At 42.1% G+C, this 19,214-nt stretch overlaps 1 protein-coding gene across 25 annotated transcripts in view; it reads left to right on the top strand.

Annotated features, from left to right (window-relative positions):
• The window catches only part of ATXN1 (ataxin 1), a 224,250-nt gene that overhangs the window by 49,611 nt on the left and 155,425 nt on the right, over positions 1–19,214 (top strand). For 19 of the 25 annotated variants that reach the window (XR_009724413.1, XR_009724416.1, XM_061346454.1 and 16 more), the window contains one exon: positions 14,412–14,534. The exons of 2 other annotated variants lie outside the window; for them this stretch is intronic. The gene's annotated coding sequence lies outside the window, so the exon portion shown is untranslated. Of the gene's footprint in view, positions 1–9,789; positions 10,166–14,411; positions 14,597–16,463; positions 19,031–19,214 lie in introns of those variants that run through there. 4 more of the 25 variants (XR_009724417.1, XR_009724415.1, XM_061346472.1 and 1 more) reach the window with 4 other exon arrangements.

Raw genomic sequence — 19,214 nt, 5'->3', positions numbered from 1 at the left:
TTTGCTTTCTGCTTGTAATTACACATCACTTCTTTTTGGTAAGGCCTTCAGAACTTCTCAGTTCATTATCAACTCTCAGAACATCATCTTAGGCATAATGTGTATCCTGACTGGTCATAACGAGGCTGAAATTCCATCCTGGGTTTCTAGTGTCATCACAGGATCAGGATGGAATTACAGCTTTAATTTATGTACTATGGGGGATACATTATTTATTACTGTGCATTAGAAAATGATTAATCTCTGCTTGTGTTGCAAGGCTATCCTACTGCTCCGAGTCCCCAGGAAGTGCTGAGACATTATAGAACTTCTTGTGCAGGTTACAGCTGCCAGAAAGCCTGCTGCATTATTCAGAAACTACTAGAAGTGATGAAAATTTACGAGGCCACTATGGAGTTTTTCCTAACTAATAAAACTCCTTCCTACAAGGCTCGAGTTCGCTAAACCTGAGCATTTCCTTACCTGGAGTCCTTTTCAGAGTGTTTCTTTCCACCTAAAGCGACGATCAGATAAATGGATTGAGGAGCACTGTATTTTGAGGACCATCATTCAGCAAAACACTTCAACTGTAGTCAAGCTCCACTGAAGATAATGGAAATTAATCATGTGGTTAATTGGTTTGCTGAATCACTTCTTCAATTTCTACTTCGTTGGTTGTTCATAAAACTTCTTTCTTTCTTTTGTCGTCAGCTTCTCAAAATTTTCTGTACATATCTGTGCATGCATGCACATACATGCAAGCCGTGAATACAGCAAAGATGCAGTGGAGCTATACAAGGTGATGGAGAACTCCTATAAAATTAATTAGTTTTCATTCCAGTGACTTCTTGTTTTTATTTTTTTCTCTTACATGTTTTGGTCTGATAACAGTCCATTTTTTATGAGCTTTTTCAATACTACGAAAGTCAGTAATCAAGTTATGGTACACAATTACTGGTACTGTGTAACTTTGTAATGGCCACAGCTATGGCTGTGGTGAATTTGAGTCACAGCATTCTTTCACAGGCACTTTTCAGTGGGGTTTAGCCTTTCTGCAGGAACTGAAGATTTATTTTACAGCCTGTGGACATGTGTTTATACAGATACCTCATACCAGGCACTACACTACGCAGCTGTTAACCAAATAACATAACTAATCCATGCCTCTTCATAAAAAGAATTTGGTATTTGGTGGGTGGGGGGTTACAGTTTTGCATTTGCAACACTGTGCTCTGGTTTGGAAAAATAGAGAAAAGAAAAAAACAAAACCCCAGAGCAAATCAAAGCAACCAAACCCTAAAGAGTTCAGCACTATTAGATCGGAAAAAAAGAGCTAGATTACTTGTAGAAGATCAAACAGCTGCAAATACCTTAAGAAGCCACTGATGTAAATTAAGTGAATGCTTTATACTAGTACAAAAGTAATACAGAAAATTAAATACTCCCACTTTCTAAGGTGGCATTTTTATCTAAGGCTCTGATGACATGTAGAAACCACTCAAGTTTCAGCCTTGTGGGTTATATTGGCACCAGAAGCTCTGACTAATAATACAGTAAAGTCTTACAAATGACAGTTGGATATAGTATGACTTCAAATGACTTTTTTGTTGTTGTTGCTTCATTATTATCATATGTTTAAGGAAAGGAAAAAAAAAAAGAATAGAGAAAGTCATAGTGCCTACTGGCTAACTTGACCTAGTGGAAAAGTTTTATCCTGGATTTTATTTGGGTGGCCATATTATAAATGACAGATGTGGAATCTAAAACTCAGTGACAAAGTGATAATCCTTAAGGTGTAAGAATCTTGAAGGTGTTATAGAGAAAAACATACAAAACACACCAGCAGCTGTCCCCCACACAAAATTAAAACGATTGTCATTTTTGCAGGGAACACGATGGGAATCAGAATTAAAGACATCCACCCTTCTTCGGTTTGAGAGCTGAAAAGATGGCTGCAGTTTCTATGCAGTTTCAGCCCGCTAGAGCTGTATAAATAGATCACTGGCACCATGCAGATCTGTGTGGGACCAATTGCCGTTCCCTTCTGCATCATGAGGAGATGCAGAAGAGCAGTCCTCTGCAGCTACCTGTCTCATGCCACTCATACTGGTTAGGCTGGGACTTCTGAACGCAGAGAGGCTTGCTCACACAATGGTCTCTGCCCTGAATGAGTCAGGCATGAGGCTTATGCAGATTTAGGCTAATGTTTTAAAGCCTCATTTGGATCTGAAATGGGACATGGCATGTGTGCTAGCTTTATGAATGAGTTGCAGCCTTGGGCGAATCCAGTATCATGTGAATCAAGATAGCATATCACATCAACAGAGAGGAAACCAGCTGTTTAGCATTGGGGGAATAGTCTAATTGTGTTATGATAGATACATGAGACTGGAAATAAATACCAAGCAGCGTGAATTTTATGCATACACTGTAATTTCTTACTTTTCTGTTTACTAGTTTGCTGCAGATATTATTGCCAGTTTTGTGTAGGGAGGGCCTTTAAGTGTGATAGAGATAGAACTGAGGATGAGTGTAAAAGCCTGAGGGTAGATTTCTCAAGGTCCTTAAGTTGCCTGTCAGCCTCAGTGGTTATAGGGCAAATTATGTTGAGCTGTCACAGTCCAGAAGAATTGGATCCCCCTCCTTCCAGTGAAGGGTGACACCCTGAGCGTATATTTCTACACACACAAAGGACCAAATCTTCAGTGCTGCTCTGTATAAGGAGCATAAGCTCAAAAGCAAACTGTAGGAGAGGGAAGAGAAAATGACAGTAGGTTTTAACATAGGACTGAGGTCCAATAACTTCTTGTCATAGATGCATAACTCTGAGAAATCAGTCTTAAGGTAGCATTGTGATACACTTGGGAAAGTGTGCCAGTCACTTCTTCCTCTGCGAGCACTTCCCGCTCACCTTGCCTGCAGAGATAAATCAGAGACATAGCTCAGCTCCCTCTGGCACAGGGTTAGAGCCGGTCCAAGCTTTGCTCTTTGGAGCATGACGTGAGCTTTTCTGTCTCCTGAGTTTTCTTTAAGTTCAGTAAAGACCGGGTAGTCTCATGCTGTGCTGACACTTGAGGCTGGGTTATGCCTACCTTGGTGCACTGTGCGAGCCTGCGGGGTTGCATAATTGCACGTTTACTGTCATACAATGAATGACTGATGACATAACTTGTATTTTCAAAATACATAAGCAGCTCAACCTAATCAGGTGGTGTGGTAAATATTTTCAAGAGATAAAAACAAACTATTAGGGCAGGGAATGAAGTTATAAACTTCCTTTAATGTGCTGCATATTGTTTGATTATGTTTTCCCATATACATGAGCTTCTGAATGCCAGATTCTAGTAATAACTGCATCTACTTTACAGTTCTGGAGAAATAATTCTGTAAATACTGGAAACAGTAAAAAGAAGTGGATGTGTCAGTTTGCCTTTCAGACTACTGTGACTAACAGGTGATTAGTACTAATGTAGAAGGCCTATTTATCCTCCTTCTTGCTTCTGGAAATACAAAGAGAGGGAGAGCTGGGAGGAGAGGAGACATGTTTGACTCCACCAGACAGTTAACAGCAGTACTGCTGGCTGGCTTGGATTACAGTTCTGGCTGTGCGGGTGTTTAACTTGCAAATCTGAGCTTCTGCTCACTTCCTGAAGCCCCTGAAGTTAAGCACATGAATAGTTTGGATTCTGAGCAAGCCTCTTTGGCTTATTCAGATAGAGAGATTTTGCAGCAAAACCTCATGATGCAGAAACCCTCCAAGTTACAGGTCTTTTCCTGCTTCCGGTGGGTTGCTCATGATGTTGATGGGATCTGAAGTGGAGGGAATCCACATCCATTTGTTCATGTATGCCAGTAATCTTCAGTGCTCAAAAAAGATAGAATACCTCATGCTTTTGTTTGCAGATCAGCTGTCATTTTTCAAATACACAAATTTTAAATAGCAGATACTAATTTAAGGAAGCTTTTAAGATACATGGAAAGCATTTCTGAAAAAAAAAAATCAAATGGGAGTAAAGGGTTTTTTTTCAGTTTGCTTTAATTAAACATTTTTCTGTAGTACAAATGTGTCAATGTTTGGTGAAAATCACATTCGTTGGAACTTGGGAGAGCAGGGGGAACAATTCACTTTCACAATGAAGAACAGTTTGGTTTTAAAGATAATGACAAGATCCTGGTAATAACTGCGAAAAGGCCTAGAAAAGTAGTCTGTGCATGGGTGGATGAAACCTTTCAACAGAGTTTGGTGTTTTTGTGAAAATGCTATGCTGCAAATTTTTGAACTCAAAGCTACTCACATACAAATGGAAGGATGATTCCCTACAGAGGGGTTTCTAGGCTGAAATGGTGTGGCCTGTCCTATGAATTAGCATAAGCCTTAATGGAGCATAATGGTCCTTGCCAACTTTCAAAATCTTTAATTTTTGCTTAAAGCCTTACCTTGATTAATGTAGTTTATATTACATTTAAAAATATACCTGTGTGTTGAGGTATGTGCATTTTAGCATGAAACGTGAGTCCATGGTCTAGTACCAGACTTGTTTGTAGCTTTTTAGACACTGCTCTACTTCTTTTAAAGCAATTACGTGATGATCATTGGCTTTTCTTTTAGTAACACACCAATTACTGAAAGCAGGACGGTGTCTGTTTTGCCCATTTGAAAGAAAGTTGTGCAGTTTGTTTCCTTGCAAACCTCGGCCATCCTGCAGAAACTGGCTGAAGGGTTACTTTCATTTTCTGCAGGACAGTGATCATAGGAAAGTTGTGTGGTGTTGCAGTCGCTAGCTGTAGACACTGAAGAGAAACTCTAGGTGTAAGATTGAGGAATGTTGGAAAAGACACTATAATATTAAAATTGACACTGCTTGGTGCTAGAAAATGAAACTTTCATGCTAGCTTTGTCATGACAAATCTTTGGAGGTTGAAAGCAGTTTCAGCCTAGGTCTGACTTAATGCTGGAGTGATTAGACTGCACTGCAGCCCACAATAGTACACGTGTGTATATGCGAAGAGGTACAATATCCTAAATAAGTTAGAGGCTGCGGGGTTTTTTTCTGTTTACAAACTCTGTTCGCCAAAATTAATAAGACATACATAGCCACGTACAAGATTGTGAATGTTCCATAAGCTTAACTTTGTTCCTGATGTTGACATTATCTACCTTGTTTTGATCCTGCAGGGGAAAAACCCTTTCTTTATTGCACCTCTCCCCAAAAACCCCAGACACCTACTTGTCCTGTGTCATCTGAAGCAGTTTTGAATCTGTTATCTGTACCTAAATCTACAGAAACACTTTTCCTGTCTTGCATAGGAACAAAATGTTGTCCCACTTTCTGTAGTTGCGATTTAGTAATGTCACAAACAAGTTACAGTAGTAAACGCAATGTGTTAAAGAAATGGAACAGAGGAAAATTAAAATTTAGTTCCCCAGAAAATGTACCTGATATTATTCATAAGCAGAATGCTTATTCAGAGTAAGTAAAAGTAAAGCTGTGTTTCCAACCAGCATAAGTAAAATAAACCTCCCTGGGCAAGACTGCTTGAATTCAATAGTAATGAACCTTGCACAACTGGCCCTGCAGTTCCCAGTTTTAACATCAGATCGATTTGATTACCTTTTTTTGCCAGTTCAGCATCATTTTTCATTGGCCAGATGGATATTTTAGTTTGTTTTCTTTCTGGAGCACACTATCAGTCTCTTCTGCAAGAATTCTCTGGCCACTCCAGCTAAATTTAACAGACAGGTTGAGATCACAAAATCCTTGAAGTCCTAACAGTTTTGTGAAACAGGCACTTGGATATAGGATGATGACAGCAATTGATGACCTTTCTGAAGGAAAGGCTCTCTCGTGTTATCACAGATGTGAGAGTACACTGGGGTGTGAGCTGTTGCAAGCGCTCCCAGCGTAGGGCTGTCCTTGCATGTGTCTTGCTGTGCATGGGATCACCTACCCATGAGAGGCAAAGCCACAAGAAACCAGCCTTAATGCACTCCACTCCTTATGGGATTGCTTGGTATTCTAAGGAGGGAGAATATCCTAACTTTCTTTACTTCTCCCACACTTTCCTAATAAATGTAATACTTTAGGTTTACAGCTTTCCTCTGCTCTAAACCAACAGCACCTTCACTCTTGTTTCCCATGTTCTGCAAGCAACAAATGGAGCCTGAGGCAGACAAATGAAGTGATGTGACCAGGGGCATATGAGAGATACAACATAGTGCTGCCCTGTGCAGCGGGGCTGGGAGGCTAGAGCCCACTCACGCTTTCTCTCCTGTGCATAGAGTCACTAGTGAATGCCGTTTAAATGCACAGAACTGTTATTAAAGGTCCAGGATCTTCTCAGATGGCACTCAAAAATGCAAGGTGAGGAGTCAGACACAAAGCTGTGCTGTCTTAAAAATTGATCACATTAGAAGTTATGTCTCTGGCTGGTTTAATACATAGAAACAATCTTTGAAGGAAATGAATACAATTCCACAATGCTTTGAAGGTAGAGGACAGACAGCATGGTAGCAGTCATGTCAGGGCCCAGCTTCCTCTGCTGACTTTGCCCATTTCATTCATGAAAATGGACAGTGGTGGTGAAGTGAGACTGTGAATTTTACACATACTTCCTCTGCACTTGGGCTTCCTGCTTACTGTGAGCTCAGAGATGCGTACTGCGTGCAGGGCCGGTTGAAGGCACATGAAGGGAAAAGCTTTCAAGAAGTATTTGAGCACTAGGAAAGCATTTTACTTGGCCTCAGCCAGGTGTTTGGCACAGTGGTCAATGTCACTCTTGCTCGTGAATTTGCTGCCAGGTCCAGAACTGTTGACAAAATTTGAACAGATGGAGCAATGAGGTTAACTGGTTTCCTGCACCAAGAATGCAAGGAGGTTTCCACTGCAAGGTGTTTCTTGCAAGTGTTCCAGTGAAACTGTGGAGTGTTATGCTCTTGTTGCTGCTGGGGGCAAAGAGCTTGCAAGGAAAAGCTCCTCTTCCTGTTCCTAATCATGTTTTCCGTAAGTATCTTGGACTGTGTAGACAGGTAGCTTTTAGCTAGTGGCCTGCAGACCTCTATGCGGCCTGCAAACCTCCACAGGCTCAGCAGGTATTTCTTAATAGGTGGCAAAAGGTAGCTGAGAAAGTTAGATGTCACATCATTGGCTTATTTACCTTTCATGCACTGAAAACAGATGTGATGATTGGCTTGTTACTTCAGTTATGAGAAATGTCAAGATTTTTGGAGTCTTTTTAATGAAATTTGGAAAGAGAACATAAAATCCATTGTGAGAAAAAATACCAGAGGGTATTTGACATAAGCTCAGATGACAACATAGTCGCCTTAAAAAAGCACTACTGCCTAAAATTTTCAGCTGGCAGTTTTTACAACTAATGTCTGAAGTTTATTATTTTCATGGGGTTTAGTGGGGGGAAGGTGGTACATTTTTCTGTCTTTTTATCCAGTTGGGTTTTTCTGACTTTTTTATAACCATTCCTTAATATTTTGGTACAAGATGAAGAGAAAATACTTTAAAGAGTAGAAGAACTCATTGTAAAACTACAGAAATTAGGTTAGCTGAAACTACTTTGATCTATTATTCTCTACATTGCTCACTTCAAGATGCCATTGCTGTTGTCACTATTACACTGTTGCAATATTACAGTAGACTATAATAAGATTATCTTATTTGGTGGCATAAAAATGAATGACAGCAGGATATTTTATTTTTATGATTATGCCTACATTAGCAAGTAATGTGGACCAAATGGAGAATCATAGACTCATAGAATCATAGAATAGTTAGGGTTGGAAAGGAAGGACCTTATAGTGAGAAACTTGGTGCTGGGACCTGAGGTGCATAACAGGGACATTTCAGGGTTGCTTTTACTTCTGAGCAGTCTTGTGCTGGTGACTGCCTGCTCTGGAGAACACGATGCTTCTAGTTTAGTTCCTCCCAAGAGAGATTCAGTTCATGTGCTCCAGGACCACCCCACAATGCAACTAAAAACCCAGGCAGGATGGATTATCTGGAGACTTGCTTTTAAAGCTACGTCCCTGATCTGAACGAAAGCAGTAAGGTAGCTGTGCCCTAGAGAGACCCTGTGGGATAAAGGGGTGGAAAGAAAGTATATTTCAGTGATCTGATCTTGTAGTTGTACCAGTTAGTAAAACATGTTTCATAATTTTTCTTTCTTAATGTTCTTTCTTCCGTTTTCTTCATAGTTACTACTGAAAGGGGAAGGTTGGTGTGAGTAGGCCTCAGAGAAGGAAGGCTCTTTTGAGAAGTTAGAAAGAAAGTATCTTCTACCGAAAGAAGGATTATAACTTCTTTAAGGAGCTTATACAATTCCAAGTGCACATTAGATGCTTAACCACTAATGACCCATGTCTAGCAGGTTGTGCTTGACTTGTTGACATGAGCTTGTGTCACTGTAGACAGTGTTCATGCCTTTAGATTAAACAGGGTGGTCAGGTACTACGTTGAACTGAGGTTATTGTTCATTGTAAGATACTGGCTGGGCATCCTCTGTGTGTAGGCTCTTTTTGGTGTGTGTCCTAAGGCAGAGGAGGAACATATGTATGGTGAGATGTAATGTCATATTATTGCTAGCATGACTTGAAATATATAAGATGTTACCTTAGAGAGTAGGTGTGAGACTCAGTCTGGCAGATGTGACAGTCCTGCTTTCTGGATCTGACAGTTGGCAGCCCAGAGAGCCTACTCCTAAACCTGTATTTGCTGAAATGCTCATGTTACGATTTGTGTTGAGGAAAAGGAAGTACAAGTAGAGATGACAGAAGCAGTAGTACAGTGGGTTTTGCTTTTGTTTTTGAAGTCTAGACTAGTAGACTTACATAAAAACTTTGTCTTTTTCAGTGTCTTGTCTGTCCTTGATTGAGGGAGTAGATTTGGCTACCAAAGCCAACCAGCTCTGTAGCGAACTAACTCACTGAATTCAGGCAGAGGACATTATTTTCCTCTTCCTGGAAGATTTAAGTCGCTGGCCAAGCTGCTGGCATAGTCCTGCTGATCTCAAAAAAGTAAGACCAAACTACAGTGGTGCCGAGCTGGTTGTGTCTTAGTCAAATTTCTGTTCTAAAAAAAGCTTATGGTCAGGCCTCCAAAGTTTCCTGAAACAAAGGTCACCACAGGTTTCCGCCAGTGTCCTGTGCTCTATGGCACTGCAAATATATAAATGTATAAGGAATACTGATTTTCTGTTTCTATACATGGCAAAAAACAACTACATCTCAGAATCTGACCTCATATAGCTGGAAGATAGGTGAGTTGAGTAAGTAAAGCAGAAGGGAATAGGAAAAAAATACAAGACCTGTCCTCCCAGAGAACACAAAAATTCCTTTTTTGTTTTAGAGCCCTTCATCTGAAGAACCCAGAATGTATCTGGATGTTGCAAATCATGCCTTGCTTCATTTTCATAGTATCATACAATGGGTTAGTCTAAGGGACCTTAAAGATCATCCAGTTCCAACCCCCCTGCAATGGGCAGGGACATCTTCCACTAGACCAGGTTGCTCAAAGCCCCCTCCAGCCTGGCCTTGAGCACTGCCAGGGATGGGGCAGCCACAACTTCTGTGGGCAATTTTCTTAATAATCTCTTCCTAAACTATACTTGCACTTTAGCCGAGAGATACACTCATCTGCTGCTTTTGATGTGCAACACACTGAACTTTTACAACAGGGTGTTACTGTCCAGACCAGCTCAGCCAGTGAGAGTGGATGGTAGTCAGCTGCTCGCCCATTAGCACTCCTGTTTCTGAGAAGCTGGGAGTGAAGGAAAGCTGTGCCTTCGTGAGCACAAGCACTCGTATGATGGGGTTCCCTGCCACAGGACAAGGCTGCTGACTTGTGGTGCAGTCAAGACTCTGGCCTTCATGCTCTGCTAAGGCACTGGCATAAGATGGCACTTAAGGTGCCAGGGAGGGCCTGAGGTCAGTGCCTGGTAGGCTGGGGTGATTATGGCTTGGAAACACCTAACACCTCTCTGGGTAGGTGAGAGAGCGTGGCCCTGCATCACCTTTAAATGATAAGCAGGCTGCGTCACGGCATGGTGGCAGTGAGGGTGGGCCAGCAGTCCTCACTCCGAAAGTCATGCAATACAGGCAGTCTGGCTGTTTAGAAAAAAGGGGAATTTATGGAATTTGTACTTACAAGCAGAAGGCAAGACAAAGAGTCAGTACCAGGTGGGAACATGTGTCTGAACCTGCCAGATCCTAGGCAGAGGCAAGGGAGGGCAGCAGGCCTGTTCTTGGGAGATGTGAGGAAAACAGTTCCTGTCCCGATGACGGGAGGTGTGCAGGGAGCACAGCACTGCCATTTCTCCATCCTTCGTAGCTAGTCCCAAAATGAGGCCATGTTTTAGCAGTTCATTTTGCTCTGATCTGGCCCTTGGCTCTGTACTGTCATATGTGATAGTACTACAGTGGTTTTGTCCAGGTCCACCTCAGAACTGCTTGCCTGAGGTTGGCAAGGGAGGCTGCAGTCCCATCTGTTGCCCAGGCTTGGAGGTAGACAAGCCTGCCCAAATCAAAAAGTATGAGCAGAGATCATATCATATATTTCTTTATTTGTAGTTTTTCCTGGGGTTTCATTTGTTTCTTAACTTGATTCTTTGTTTCCACTGCTGTGGGTTTTTATCAGGTTTCGTCAGAGCCACGCTGTGTTAACTTAGGAAACGTACAAGCTGACTAGAATGAAAAACCAGCTCAGTCTGTTCAGCTCCATCAGCCCTTTGAGAGAAGCACTGCTGTGAAATGAAGGAAGGCTGGGGAAAAAGAGGGGTCCCACTGGTGCATTTTATCAATCTGCTACTGTTGTGATACTTGAGGTTCCAAAGCAAGGGGTATTCTCTGTCTCAGCTTTCTCTGGAAAGCAAAATGTATCTGCCTTCTGAGCACCGACCAGCACAGCACCTGATGCATTCCTGCGGCTCTGAAGCCAGAAGGCAGGAAAAAAAGACCCTGTAAATTTTTTGTCCAGTCTCACAGTGTTTTGGGGAGATGTGTGCCGATTGACCATCATTAAATGCTTGGGGGTTAGCAGTACAGCACGCTGCTGGTGTGATATGCTGCTGTTTTCAGGGAACTCTGGCCAAATTCTTCTTTGCAGATGGCAGGGTTAACGCTGTGTATGGTGTGCGTGTATGGGAGGAGGAAGGGAGATTTGTACTTCAGAGTGAGCCTTCATTTGGCTCTGCTGGGGGCTAGAGAAGCTGAGTACCACCTCATTTATTGCACCAGCAAGAATGAAAGAGCTGACAAAATTCTCCTTTAATTTGTTTGAAGCTGCATTCATTTCTCCAGAAGGGGGAGAGTGGAGTAATTGAATGCTGGGAGGAATGTGCGTAATTCAGGACTGTTCTTTCTCCCTGACTCGACAGACACCATGGAGAAAAATCAAGACATTTAGAAGGGGGCTGTCAAATCTACTTACATGTTTTTGCAAAGTCCAGCATTATGTGACTGTCGACTGAAGCTTTGTACGTGCGACTGAATAGTTCTGTATTAAGAGGTCACAGTTGGTTTTGATACCATTCAGGTTACTGAGCAAATACCATAAATGCAGAGGAGTGTAAGCCATGAGTGGACAGTGACAGCAGGAAGAGCACATATGCATATGGCAGGGCTGCAGCTCCTTTCTGATTGTGAAATTTGGCTCACAATATCATGATGTAGCAAAACGAACAAACTAACCCCCCAAAAGCAGGGCAGAACCAGTTTAAAGGGGGATTTTTGTTTGTTGTTTTGTTGTTGGTTTTTTGTTGTTGTTGTTTTGTTTTTGGGGGGGGGTTGTTTGTTTGGTTTGGTTTTTTTTTAGCAAACCAGAAAATTTTCTCCATCACAGTAAAATCTCTTTTCATTTGTCTAACCCTGATTTGCTGCTTCTGTTTCTGTAAGGATCAGATGGGTAATGGAAGCTGTACAGCAAATTAATGTATGCTACTCGAGACAGTAGAATGCAGGGCTACAATGGGCCTTTTTTCAGCAGCTGTAAAACTGTTTTGTGACTACAGTGAATCCATTCAGTCTCCCCCACGCTTGCTGGGAGCACCCAAGAGAGGAGAGTTGTACAAGCGAAATGGCTATCCAGCAAAACGATTTCTGAGGGCCAGGCTGATGACTCACTCCTCATTTTGGTTTATAGGGCCTTTTTCCGTGGATGTCAAGTTTCAGCCTCATGTGAGTTGAGAGATCTATAACTTTGTCCATGTTACCAGATTATGCACTAAATCAGCATGGGTGTTGTGTTCCTTGCATCAGCCCTCTGAGATTGGGGAATGTGCTTTTATCTTTGCTGTACAGGAAGGGGAAACTGAGGCACAGGAATATTTGGGTTATGTGACAGTGTGAATTAGGAGCCAAACTCTTACACTTTAGTTGCCCTGTAGAAGCTCAAGTGTCACTCACAGCTATTTCAGCCCTTCAGAAAGTGTCACATAGCATTTGCCCATAGGTCCTGCAAAAAGCCTGGAGGATAGCTGGGTATCTGTCCCTCAAACAGCATTTTTGTCTCTTTAAATGGAGCATTAAAAATATAAGTATGTAAGTGAGAACAGGAGGATTTTATGCTGATTTTAATCTTAAAATAGAATCCCTGGCCACCTTGTATTTGTGTCGGGTAAAAAAATGAGAAGCAGAACTTAGTTGATTCAGCAGGGTGACACTCCGTAGAATAATCCTTTTAACACTTTCTTAAATTAAGAATGGTTTCTAGGTGGCATGAGTCATGCACAGACTGTCCTTATTTCACTTTGAACTTCCAGCCTTCTGGATTTGTGTCGCAGCTTTAGAAGGCTTTGTCCTCTTCCTGCAAGTTTGTAGGCTTAGCTCTTGCAACCTTTACTCATGTTGAGTGAGAGCAGGCTTCTTGAAAGCAGCAGCACCGTGTAAGTGAGAACAGGCACCGTGGAGTGGGGGAGCAGGCTAATTTAAATGGGGTATTTTGGATTTGTTTGTACTGTAAGCAGCTTAGGGGAGCAGTGACGCAGGCACAGCCTTTGTGCAGGTGTCAAGGGAAGCCCACTTTCCCCCTTGTTTGTGTTGGCCTTCTCAGAGTTTTGGGTTGTTTTCTCTGGGTGTGTGTGGGAATAAACAGTGATGTTGAAAGCTGTACTTTTCAAATTTCTGACTGCTTTTGGAAAAGTTGTGTTTTCTGGAGTACATACAGCCCCAGGAGGCTGTGGACAATCTCTCTGTTTCTTAATTAAAAGCAGTGTTAAAAATTACTCGGTGCTGTTTGTCTGTCCTAGCTGAGGAAGAAAAAGCAAAGTGATCTGGCTTACATGCTTGCAAGGTCACATCCCCTCTTCTTCACTGTGTTTTGAAAGTTTGTTGGCTTCAGTGGGGGTAGGCACAGGTGTAGCCCTGGGAACAGTTTGTCTTTCAGACTTTTACAGAGCAAGAATGAATATAGGTCTTGGTCTGAAAATTTGTTTGTAGAGAAATAACTGGGATGCCTGTAATCCAGAGGGGCCGTGCAAATGCAAGACTGTGCTCTCAGAGGGAAGGCGAACTCTGCACTGTCTGGCAGTGTTTTCTTCTCATAGCCAGGGGATTTTCCTGCTGACAGAGCCTGGTTTGGAGGCTTAGGTACCCAGCCAGCTCCTGGCCTGCTTTGCTGCAGGTATGGGAGAGGGAGGAGGGGGAAATGGAGGCTGGGGAGAAAGGCTTCTGGAAGCAGCACTCGCTGAAAATTCAAACTCCTTCATTCAGACCTTTTTTGGTGATGGTGGAGAATGTCAAAATTGATTGTATTACAGACCTGCCAGTTTCTCTTACTCATTTGCTTTGTCGCTCCTCCTCCCTTCCTTCCTCTCTCGTCAGCCGGGCTGGGTTTCGTAGTGCTAACGCTGCACTGCTTCTCCAGCACAGCTACTACTTCCCCCACACCGCTACTACAGAAATACTAGAGTAACTCAGTGAAGATTTAGGGAGTTGGCCATATACATATTATTAGTGATAACAAGAGTGGTAGTAATAATAATAAAACTGCTGATTGCTCTCCCATGTAAGAGTTTGATACTTTACATAATGATTATTTTTTTTTTTGGCCTGATTTGTATCTCTGGACTTTCTTCTGTTTTCACCCTCATAAATTTGTGGAGTCTGGTATATACTGAATTGTGCTTTAGATGAATACTTTGTAGTGTACTATATGGCAGGTCTTAAAAGTAGCATGGTTTTGAGTGGTCTAGAATAGTGGGGTTGTGGTGTGGTGTGTGTGTTTTGTTTTTAGGGGATTTTGGGGCTGTTTTTTTAAGGACAGCCCACAGAAGAGTGTTCATGCTGCTTCTGCTGTGGGGAGTTATCACACTTGGTTAGATAATGAAATATACATTGGAGAAAGGTCAGGGATTTCCCCTGAGACACCCACCAATGGCTTGAAATGACATTTTCATTCTGAGTGTTTCTTGTTTTGTTTTCATTTAAGATCCTGGAGTACAGGGAGTGTTTTAATGCAAAACATCAGAAAAAAAGACTGCAACACCTCCTGTGAGAAAAGGAGAAAAAAGAAGATTTACAATTGCATCTTGAAACACTCACATGATTCGAGGTAAGTTATTGGAGGGTCTGCAAAAGTTACAGTTAGTTTGTAATTAAATTAATCATTATTTACCCCAGAGTGTTGTGATATTTCTATCGGAGACAATGAAAACAGATGGGAGAGGGAGGGAGAGAACTTTAATGGCAAACCCAGAAACAGCAGCAAAAATGTGTAATACACTTACCTTTTTGAAAATGGGCCCCAGGAGGTCTAATCCCACAAACAGGCAAACATTTTTAAGGGCTAAATGCTCTTTAAATCAATGAGCTATTCTCCCTGAAAAGTTAGGTATGGGCCTAAATATTTCCAAATTTGGAGTCTGTGTTGTATGGGAACTGTGCAGAAGAAAGCTACTGAAGAACACACAATGCACAGCCAGAAAAATGCATATACAATTCTCTTACTGTTGGTGATAATGTCATGAGTAATCTGATTTTATAGCATTCGTGATATTTTTGTATTAAGTATATAGTCCTCATTTTTATGTTTAAGTGCCTTATTGAAATACCATACTTTTTAACAAAGGCTGTAAATTCTGTGCCAACTTTAATAATATATCTGCCCTAATTGCTTCATCAGTGTGTCTTTGAACAAGTAGAGTTAAATGTAGAAAGCAAATAACGTCCCATTTCATAACTAGAGTTGCAGATTGCACTTAGATATTTGAATAGCAGCTGAACTAAGAGTTCCCTGAGTGAGGTGGAATTTTGTGGTCCTGAGTTAATAATTTTTTTAATAAAGGCAATGAAGAATAACAGGGAAAAGCTCACCTTTTCCCTCTAATGATCATTTTTGCGTTTTCATGTCTCACTAGAAAAGAATGACCTCCCAGTTGGGTTTTTTTGTCTAGCAAAGAGAAAATGTTGCAGTTGTAAAACTCGTAACCACTGAAAATGCTGCATAAAGAAAACTAAAACCACCAGCCTCTTTCTTAAATAAGATTTTCAAGTTATTTACTCTGTATTGCCCCACAAGTATGCTGAAAGAGACAAAATTGCTGTAGGAAAGCTGCAGAATCAAAAAGACCCACCGAAAATGGAAGAAGCAGGGGATAACAATCCCACAAATGTGCAGAATATCAAACCCCTTTGGCTGGTGGCATTTGCAGACCTTGTTGCTTACCATGTTTCAGAAGAGAGGAGAGCATAGCTGGCCCCTGGTGATTGCTCTGTATTTGCTTTGTAGGAATAGAGCTATTAAGTTTCTTTTGAAATCAACAGGCTCACTTCAGGGAGCTAAATATTTTCTTTCTGGTTAGTGGACAAGAGCCATTGCTTGGGAGATTGTAATAGCCCTGTAGGTATTTGTACTGATTTATCTTAAAGCTTCAGCAAATCAGTATAGCCAGCTCCTTTTTATGTGCAGGTCTTGCACTAGGAACTGTGAGTCCAAAAAGGAATACGAGACTCTCTTGGTAGGAGTCTTGAGGTGATTTTTGTAGTTGTGAAATGAGGTACTGATGCAAATCTGCTTGAAACTGCTGCTGTACACCCTTTAGGGGCTCCGGTTCTCACCCTCCCCTCTCTCCCCATCCCTGTGGCTCAGGTGGGGAAATGTCTCCCTCTTTGGAGTGAGCCCTGTTTCAGGTATAGGGTGACAGTCTTGTCCAAACTGGTGAGAGGTAGGAGTGCACTGCAGTGACCCATGTGTGATCACTCGCAGCCCACCTTTGCTTTCTCTCTGTCCCACTCTTCTGGTGGCAAGCATTCCACCTCAGCTCTGCAGAGCATAAATCCAAATGCTTTTATTCTTGTATTCTTTTCATTGACGTCAGACCAGAATAATGTGTATGATTTTCCTTTCACAGCTGCCTCCTTGTTGCTCTTGGAGGAAGCGTGTGTTGAAGTTCAGGGGAAGGTATCTCTGTAGCACCTGTATGGTCTTTATAATAATTTGATCGGCTTTCTGTTGTAGTCACAAAACTTGAATCTTTTTTAGTTTTCTTTGTATTGGAGAGTGCAGGAGGAGCTTATTTGTGGAGTATTAAAGAAAGGCAAGTTCTTTGGTGGCGGAAGACTCATTTTAAGGTATATTAAATTGTAGCACTATTCCTGCCCTTTCTTGATTTTTTTTTTTTCAGCATGCGAATAAATATTGCCCCCTTTTGTGTGCCTGGAGAAGGTCCTTTGGTGTGTGCCAGGGAGTTACATGGGTGCTGAGCTGAGCACCCAAAGGGACCAACTTCCTCCTCTCTTGTGTTTTTCACTGGGAGTGAATACAGGGACTGAGCCTGTCCAGACTAAACACATGCTGGTTTTGTTTTGCCTTTCTTTCTTGCTCTTCTTTCAGCTGTCAGTGTGCCATGTTCAGATGGCAGTGATCAGTCACAAATTGTCCCCTGTCCATGCTCCTCAGCTCTCTTAAACCATTAGTTTCATGGAGCTCTTCAACAAAGATGGCACTGGCTTGATTCCGCCCCCCAGCTGATGGAAAAAGAGGTTGTTTGTTTGTTTGTGTTTTCCTCTCAAGTCAGCTGCCTTAGTTCCCAAAGCAACTTGCGTTAAGTGGAAATGAGGCTTTGATAATATGTGTGCTTGCTGGAGACTTGCTTAGATTTTTTTAGTCATTCCTCCCCCTCCCCCCCATATATGGATCTTTTCAGTGGGGCACCTCTGTTCTAAATCAGAAAGAAAGTGCACAGGCTGCCAGGCACATAATGGAATTGTTCATTTGTTTCTGTAAGCGTGTGTGAGCCTTTGTAAAGAGGAGGTGGTGGTGATGGAGAATGGAGAATGGAGACCTTCACTGTGGGGAGGTGGGAGAGTGGAGTTTCACAGCATTGCTGTGGTGGGATGTGGCTGTGCCTGTACTGCTGCCAGCGTGCCTGATCTACTCAGCCCTGGTGGGCATTACCTGGGACTTGCCCTGCTTAACACACCATGTAAAAATGGGTGAAGCTTACATAGCTGTTGACTATGCTGGCTGTAAACCACATAAGGCAAAGTATTTGAAAGCTGTAATATTTCCAGTTCTTTCCTTAAACCGTGTGCATTGGCTTTCAGAAGAGTGATGTAAATATGAAACATGCCGATACTGTGCTTCCTTACTGTGAGGCTATTTATTATAAAGGACGTATGGTATAAGTCATTTTATTATGGAGTAGATAAGAGCTTGAACCAAAGCCTTGGATCCAAGCCCACCAGCAGCTTTGCAAAAGGCAGGATCCAGATCTGAAGTCAGTGGTTCACACAGTTTCTAGTAGAGAGTAGTTTTAACTTACTTCATAAAATGGGAGCACCCAGAAGTTTTAAATTGAGGCTTTTAAACAAGTTCTTGCCTTTTCTCACCCACCATTCTCATCTGCCTTAGAAGGTTATTGTGAAAGCACACCAGCTATTTTCTCCAAGCCACTGTGGCCAGGACAAACCAATTCAAGGGGTAGAGAGGGACCTCTGTGATGATTACTGTTACACAGCCCTATGCTTTTTGTCCAGAGGAGTTTTCCTTCTGAGGAGTCAGACTCCCCTTCTGGTTGAAGGTTTTTGGTGTCACAGTGGAGGTTTTGGAGGTAGGACCTTGAAGTTTCACAGATACCAAGAAACAGTTGATCAGCCTAGCATGGAGCAAACTAGGTCACAGTGGCTTGACTCCCCAGCTGCTTAGAAACCCTCTCATAATACCATAATTGAATTACAGACATGAAAAATCCATTTCTTGTATGTAGAAAAAAAATTCATAAAGCCTAAACTTTTATTTCCTTGCTAGATGTGGGACACTGCTCTTATTCTCCCACTTCTTCTTTGCCCTTGGACACAACTTTTTAGGGTTTTTCAGTCTGTAGCTGTACATTTACTAGAGAGGCATCTGGTTATGTGTTACTTTACACATCTGTTACATACGTCAGAGAGTCAAATCCAGCCACCCAGTCTTTATGTAGATCTGCAGCACTCCCAGTGAGACTTTGAATCCATAAGCCAGTGAATGCAGTATTTCAATCTACTGCATGCATTACTGCAGTTTAATGCATATATGTACTACAGCCTCCTTTGTAGTTTGGCAGGGAAAAGCTGGCATGGGAAAGATGAAAAATGCTGGTGAGCTTGGAGGTGTTTAGGTATGGCAGTTAATTTGGTACTTCCTTAAACCACCCTCTTTCTAGTTGGCAGTATGAAAACAGTTTTTGTGGTGGTTCGAACGTCTCTAAAAGGTACTGCCCAGAAGCGTTTGTGTATTTCAGAGTTGTTGGACTGTGGGGAGATGTGCAATACCTGAGGCAGCACTGACAGCTGAGGCAAAGCTCAGGCTTTGCAGTTTCATCCAGAGAATCTGTACTGTTCGCAGCCTGTATAGGAAGCAGGAGTGTTGTGGTTTAAACCAAGCTGGCAACTGAGTACCATGTAGCTGCTTGCGCATTCACCCCTGCTCTGGGGGTTTAGGGAGGACAGTCAGAAAAAAAGGTGCAACCTATGAGTTGAGATAAGAACAGTTAAATAATTGAAACAAAATGTAGCAATAATTGTAATGAAAAGAGAGACAACAAAAAGTGAAAGAGAAATAAAACCTGAGAAAGAGCACAATACAGTTGCTCACCGCCCACTGACCAATGCCCAGTCATCCCTAAGCAGTGACTGGTATTTCCTGGCCAACTTCCCCCAGTTTATACAGTGAGCAGGATGTTCTGTGGTATGGAATACCCCTTTGGCTAGTTTGGGTCGGGTGTCCTGTTTCTGTTCCCTCCTGGCTTCTTGT

This window comes from Neopsephotus bourkii, unplaced genomic scaffold (assembly GCF_033783945.1).
Source record: "Neopsephotus bourkii isolate Nb327-2 ecotype Australia unplaced genomic scaffold, CSIRO-AGI_Nbou_v1 NB_272, whole genome shotgun sequence".
In the NCBI taxonomy this organism is placed as follows: domain Eukaryota; kingdom Metazoa; phylum Chordata; class Aves; order Psittaciformes; family Psittacidae; genus Neopsephotus; species Neopsephotus bourkii.
The sequence above is the reverse complement of the archived record's forward strand: the minus strand, read 5'-3'. Positions and strand labels throughout refer to the sequence as shown.